Source organism: Bufo gargarizans, chromosome 6, assembly GCF_014858855.1.
Source record: "Bufo gargarizans isolate SCDJY-AF-19 chromosome 6, ASM1485885v1, whole genome shotgun sequence".
NCBI lineage: Eukaryota > Metazoa > Chordata > Amphibia > Anura > Bufonidae > Bufo > Bufo gargarizans.
Genome location: NC_058085.1, coordinates 378,916,768 through 378,924,179, shown reverse-complemented (window position 1 = coordinate 378,924,179; position 7,412 = coordinate 378,916,768). Strand labels below are relative to the sequence as shown.

The following is a 7,412-nucleotide window of genomic DNA, read 5'->3' as shown; positions in this document are numbered from 1 at the left end:
TACCGGGTGTAATCCTCAGTATCTGCTCTTATTCTGTATATATATACACTGCACAGTACCACTTCTCCTGTCCTGTATACTGGGTGTAATCCTCAGTATCTGCTCTTATTCTGTATATATACACTGCACAGTACCACTTCTCCTGTCCTGTATACTGGGTGTAATCCTCAGTATCTGCTCTTATTCTGTATATATACACTGCACAGTACCACTTCTCCTGTCCTGTATACTGGGTGTAATCCTCAGTATCTGCTCTTATTCTGTATACGGACACGGCACAGTACCACTTCTGCACAGGGCCACAGTCCAGGCAGCTGTGGGAGGCGCTCAGCTCGTGATCGGTTTATACTCTCGTTCATCTGGAGTTGTCAGTGTCTTTCCCGTCGGTGTGGTTCCTCTCCCCCCCCCCCCCCCCCCTCCACGCTGCAAATTTCAGGCTGTGATTGGGGGCCAGGACCAGATGCTGATGGGATCATAGATCTGGTATTGACCTGTGGAGTAGTGGGAAGTCTCACACATCCTAAAATCCTCATTTATTGTAGCTCTGATTATAAAAGACAGAGGTGGCTATTATCCTAAATGTCATGTAGTCATCTACCATGCTTTACACTACAGTGTCACAACAACTCTGTGCTGCTGAGGTTAGTGGCTGCATGTATTAAATCTCATGAACTGCTGGACGACTATAAGAAGCAGTGAGGCATAAAGTGCAGTGTGCCTCCGACCTCCATGATACCTCTACATCCTCGTGAATACATTAGCTGAATGTTGGGTCATGGTGAAGAGCGGACATCGCGTCCAGATCCTGCCTCTGATCGGCGCTGACATCCAGAGGAGCGGATCTGTTCACATTAGGGAAATATTTCATTTGCTTCTAATTACATAAAAAATGTCCTGGAAACGAATCCGACAGCAAATCCCAGGAAGAAGCCGTCTGCGCACATGAGACTGATTACCCTGCAGAGAGGGGCACCTCAAGAGTCTTCTGCTGAGGGATCTAAGCCCAGCGTGTGGTACTGACTGCTGAGGGATCTAAGCCCAGCGTGTGGTACTGACTGCTGAGGTATCTAAGCCCAGCGTGTGGTACTGACTGCTGAGGGATCTAAGCCCAGCGTGTGGTACTGACTGCTGAGGGATCTAAGCCCAGCGTGTGGTACTGACTGCTGAGGGATCTAAGCCCAGCGTGTGGTACTGACTGCTGAGGGATCTAAGCCCAGCGTGTGGTACTGACTGCTGAGGGATCTAAGCCCAGCGTGTGGTACTGACTGCTGAGGGATCTAAGCCCAGCGTGTGGTACTGACTGCTGAGGGATCTAAGCCCAGCGTGTGGTGCTGACTGCTGAGGGATCTAAGCCCAGCGTGTGGTACTGACTGCTGAGGGATCTAAGCCCAGCGTGTGGTACTGACTGCTGAGGGATCTAAGCCCAGCGTGTGGTACTGACTGCTGAGGGATCTAAGCCCAGCGTGTGGTACTGACTGCTGAGGGATCTAAGCCCAGCGTGTGGTACTGACTGCTGAGGGATCTAAGCCCAGCGTGTGGTACTGACTGCTGAGGGATCTAAGCCCAGCGTGTGGTACTGACTGCTGAGGGATCTAAGCCCAGCGTGTGGTACTGACTGCTGAGGGATCTAAGCCCAGCGTGTGGTACCGACTGCTGAGGGATCTAAGCCCAGCGTGTGGTACCGACTGCTGAGGGATCTAAGCCCAGCGTGTGGTACCGACTGCTGAGGGATCTAAGCCCAGCGTGTGGTACCGACTGCTGAGGGATCTAAGCCCAGCGCGTGGTACCGACTGCTGAGGGATCTAAGCCCAGCGCGTGGTACCGACTGCTGAGGGATCTAAGCCCAGCGTGTGATACCGACTGCTGAGGGATCTAAGCCCAGCGTGTGGTACCGACTGCTGAGGGATCTAAGCCCAGCGTGTGGTACCGACTGCTGAGGTATCTTAGCCCACCGTGTGGTACTGACTGCTGAGGGATCTAAGCCTAGCGTGTGATACTGACTGCAGAGGGCTCTAAGCCCAGCGTGTGGTACTGACTGCAGAGGGATCTAAGCCCAACGTGTGGTACTGACTGCTGAGGGATCTAAGCCCAGCGTGTGATACTGACTGCTGAGAGATCTAAGCCCAGCGTGTGGTACCGACTGCTGAGGGATCTAAGCCCAGCGTGTGGTACCGACTGCTGAGGGATCTAAGCCCAGCGTGTGGTACTGACTGCTGAGGGATCTAAGCCTAGCGTGTGATACTGACTGCTGGGGGATCTAAGCCCAGCGTGTGGTACTGACTGCTGAGGGATCTAAGCCCAGCGTGTGGTACCGACTGCAGAGGGCTCTAAGCCCAACGTGTGATACTAACTGCTGAGGGATCTAAGCCCAGCGCGTGGTACCGACTGCTGAGGGATCTAAGCCCAGCGTGTGGTACTGACTGCTGAGGGATCTAAGCCCAGCGTGTGATACTGACTGCTGAGGGATCTAAGCCCAGCGTGTGGTACTGACTGCTGAGGGATCTAAGCCCAGCGTGTGGTACCGACTGCTGAGGTATCTTAGCCCAGCGTGTGGTACCGACTGCAGAGGGATCTAAGCCCAGCGTGTGGTACTGACTGCTGAGGGATCTAAGCCCAGCGTGTGATACTTACTGCTGAGGCATCTAAGCCCAGCGTGTGGTACTGACTGCTGAGGTATCTTAGCCCAGCGTGTGATACTGACTGCTGAGGGATCTAAGCCCAGCGTGTGGTACTGACTGCTGAGGTATCTAAGCTCAGTGTGTGATACTGACTGCTGAGGTATCTTAGCCCAGCGTGTGGTACTGACTGCTGAGGGATCTAAGCCCAGCGTGTGATACTGACTGCTGAGGGATCTAAGCCCAGCGTGTGGTACTGACTGCTGAGGTATCTAAGCTCAGTGTGTGATACTGACTGCTGAGGTATCTAAGCCCAGCGTGTGATACTAACTGCTGAGGGATCTAACCTTATGATATGTTTCTTACTGTGTCGGTGTTCACTGTAGTTCTATAATTGTATTCATTAATCAGAAGGCTCAGGACTTCTCTGTATATGTAAACCCCAAGATGGTGGTTGTCTATGGGGGTCGCGCTGTGACCCCCTCTAGTCCTGGTCCATTCATCATTCCAGTAACATTCGCTCTGAGGAGCCGCTATTTATAAGTCTTGGCTCCGGGCAGAAGGAGATTCAACGACTTCAAAGCAAATCTTATCACAAGCAACAGGAAGCGGATTAGCACTGAGAACGCGGGATCCGTCACCGCACTGCGGGTGTCAGACGTGCGCGGGGTCCCAGCAACACCGCCCACTACTGCTGAAAACCTGCCTGCACACCATGTCTGAGAGGTTGTCACAGCCCCGCCCCCTGCTGATGACATCACTGATATAATGACATGTGATCAGACATGAGATCACACACCTTATACTACAGGAACATCTATCACTGCTGACAACCTGCCTGTATATCCTGTCTGAGAGGTTGTCACAGCCCCGCCCCCTGCTGATGACATCACTGATATAATGACATGTGATCAGACATGAGGTCCACACACCTTATACTACAGGAACATCTATTACTGCTGACAACCTGCCTGTATATCCTGTCTGAGAGGTTGTCACAGCCCCGCCCCCTGCTGATGACATCACTGATATAATGACATGTGATCAGACATGAGATCCGCACACCTTATACTACAGGAACATCTATCACTGCTGACAACCGGCCTGTATATCCTGTCTGAGAGGTTGTCACAGCCCCGCCCCCTGCTGATGACATCACTGATATAATGACATGTGATCAGACATGAGATCCACACACCTTATACTACAGGAACATCTATCACTGCTGACAACCTGCCTGTATATCCTGTCTGAGAGGTTGTCGCAGCCCCGCCCCCTGCTGATGACATCACTGATATACTGACATGAGATCACACACCTTATACTACAGGAACATCTATTACTGCTGACAACCTGCCTGTACATCCTGTCTGAGAGGTAGTCACAGCCCCGCCCCCTGCTGATGACATCACTGATATAATGACATGAGATCACACACCTTATACTACAGGAACATCTATTACTGCTGACAACCTGCCTGTATATCCTGTCTGAGAGGAAGTCACAGCCCCGCCCCCTGCTGATGACATCACTGATATAATGACATGTGATCAGACATGAGATCCACACCTTATACTACAGGAACATCTATCACTGCTGACAACCTGTTTGTATGTCCTGTCTGAGAGGTAGTCACAGCCCCGCCCCCTGCTGATGACATCACTGATATAATGACATGTGATCAGACATGAGATCCACACCTTATACTACAGGAACATCTATCACTGCTGACAACCTGCCTGTATGTCCTGTCTGAGAGGTTGTCGCAGCCCTACATCCGGTTGGAGCTGTAATACGCATATAATATGCTGGTTGCGCACAGCAGAGGGTCTGTGTCTCTGTGCGCGGAGCAGACAGCGGTCACGTTATGCTGCGCACACACGGCGCATTGTCCTTTATAATGGCCGCTTGTCATTCTCCAGCTTCTCCACATCTGCCATTAACTTTCATTACAAGATTTCAGAATTCGGAAGAATCGGCAACAAAAAAGCCTTTCATGTCTTCTGGACGCGGCAGCGAGGGGGACAATCGCTTATTTGTCAGCGAGAGGAGCGCAGGAGACCGCTCTGCTGCCGAACCTTTAACCCTTCCGTCCTAATGCAATCACTGCCAGAATGGGGGCTCTGTGCTTGGGGGTCCACAGTGGTCTGCAGGCATGATGTCATACAGTGGGGACCGATGAAGAGCGCGGCGGCCCTGTGAGGTCACCAGTCGTGTGGATCGAGCACCAAAGTGCTCGGGGGCTCGGGACGAACACCTCGGGATGGAAGTCAGTGGCAGAACCCGAGCAATAAACCAGGCACCGCCGGCTCTGAAGAGGGGAGGGGGGGGGGGTCTGGTTCATAGGAAAAGGTCCGAAATTGATGGAAACACCACTGAAATGGTTCGGGAACAGCACGGGGAGGACGTCTGGATGCATCTTGGACTCCCAGGTCGCTGCTGGGAACGATGCTGTCCGAGTAGTGCGCCACTTTTACAGACTGACAATAATACGCACAAAACCGAAGAATTGTTAGGAAACATTCTTTCCTGTATATTTACTTGTATATAAAGTGCAGGTGCTGCCAAAAATTACAAGGAACCGGCGCTCCGATACACCCTTTATTACACATACAGGAGGGCGTCATACACAGGGTGAAAAAATATGATTGATGGCTGCTGGTGATCCTCAAAAACATTAGGGGTGAGGGCCTGCTGCTGATCTGACCCTCAAAAACATTAGGGGTGAGGGCAGCCTAACAAGCATGTTGATATGATGGAGGAGAAAAGGGAGATTGGACCGTATCCCCTGTTTGTGGTGGACGGGGTGCGGGAACACAGTGCATTCCTACATTATAAACAACACATGTAAAGGGCCTTTATGTTCGGCCGCTTTCCTCTGGTGGAGACGTCAGGGGCGATCCAGGCCTTGTTCATTTATATAAGAGTCAACCTGTCAGCATTTTCAGTTGACCGGCCGATGCGCTTATCAGTTATGATGCCCCCAGCAGCACTAAATACCCGCTCTGACAAAACGCTGGCGGCAGGGCAGGCGGGCACCTCCAAGGCGTAGAGCGCCAGTTCGTGCCACGTGTCCAGCTTGGACACCCAGTAGTTGTAAGGCACTGAGGGATCACTGAGGACGCTGACACCGTCTGCTACGTACTCCTTCACCATCTTCCACAATGTTTCCCTCCTTGTGACACTAGGCCATGCATCAGGGTGAGGGTGCTGGCGGGGGTCATGAAGCTGTCCCAGGCCTTGGAGAGTGTTGCCCTGCCTCTGACTGCTGTGTGTTCCCCTCGTCTCCCTCCTCGGTTGGCCAAGGAACTACGGACTCTGCCACCAGCGTTGTCAGATGGAAATTTTTGGAGCAATTTTTTCACAAGGACCTTCTGGTATTGCACCATTTTGTTCGTCCTCTCCACCAGAGGAATGAGAGATGAGAAGTTCTCTTTGTAGCGGGGGTCGAGAAGGGTGAACAACCAGTAATCGGTGTTGGCCAAAATGTGTACAAAACGCGCGGGTCACGGGAAAGGCAGCCTAACATGAAGTCAGCCATATGTGCCAGAGTCTCAAGAGGCAAGACTTCACTGTCCTCATCAGGAGGATCACTCTCAATCTCCTCATCCTCTTCCTCCTCTTCGGCCCATCCACACTGAACAGATGGAATAAACCTGCTGTGGGTACTACCCTCTGTAGCGGAGGCAACCGAGCGGAAGCCGACTGGAAAGGCGACGACCATGTTGCAGCTGGTATTCCACAACTGCCGTCTGCTGCTCAAAAAGCCTGGCCAACATGTGGAACGTGGAGTTCCAGCACGTGCTCACGTCGTACAACAGTCGCAGCAGCCAACAAACGTGCGGGGCGGAGACTCGAGCATCACGCGGTATTTGGCCGAGGTCATCGCTTGTCATGTTTATATGTAGGAACCTGACGACAGGCATTCCTGGGCCAACTTAAGGGGCGTCTCTGTCTCCTACGTGACACCCCCATCCCCCCAAAGCCTGGATCAACCAGAATCTACCACCCTTCACTACCCCAGACCACCAGACGAGCTGAGTGGTGGCCATGTAACCCAGCAGGACCGAAGAGGGCAACTTAAAGTCTGGTAAGTCATAACTCACCTGCAGCGGCATCAGACTCGGACCCTGCATCCAAACGCACAATGCATTACAAAAGGGGTGTGGTCTATAAAGGGGTGTGGCCTATCACAAAGGAGTGTGGCTTATAATAAAAAGGGATGTGGCCTATAATAAAGAGGGTGTGGTCTATCATAAAAGGGAATGTGGCCTTAGAAATGGGGTGGGACCTATACTAAAAGGGAATGTGGCCCTAGAAAAGGTGTGTGACCTACAATAAAAGAGGATGTGCACTTAGAAAAGGGGTGTGACCTATAATAAAAGGGGATGTGGCCCTAGAGAAGGGGTGTGACCTATAATAAAAGCAGATGTGGCCCTAGAAAAGGGGTGTGACCTATAATAAAAAGGGGTGTGGACTGTAATAAAAGTGGATGTGCACTTAGAAAAGGGGTGTGACCTATAATAAAAGGGGATGTGGCCCTAGAGAAGGGGTGTGACCTATAATAAAAGGGGATGTGGCCCTAGAGAAGGGGTGTGACCTATAATAAAAGCAGATGTGGCCCTAGAAAAGGGGTGTGGCCTATAATAAAAAGGGGATGTGCCCTTAGAAAAGGGGTGTGACCTACAATAAAAGTAGATGTGCCCTTAGAAAAGGGGTTTGACCTACAATAAAAGCGGATGTGCCATTAGAAAAGGGGTGTGACCTATAATAAAAAGGGGTGTGACCTATAATAAA

General features: G+C 51.6%; 1 protein-coding gene across 1 annotated transcript in view; it reads right to left on the bottom strand.

The window, feature by feature from the left end:
- AFAP1L2 (actin filament associated protein 1 like 2) overlaps positions 1-7,412 on the bottom strand; it is a 119,959-nt gene that overhangs the window by 95,909 nt on the left and 16,638 nt on the right. The gene's annotated exons all lie outside the window — the stretch shown is intronic.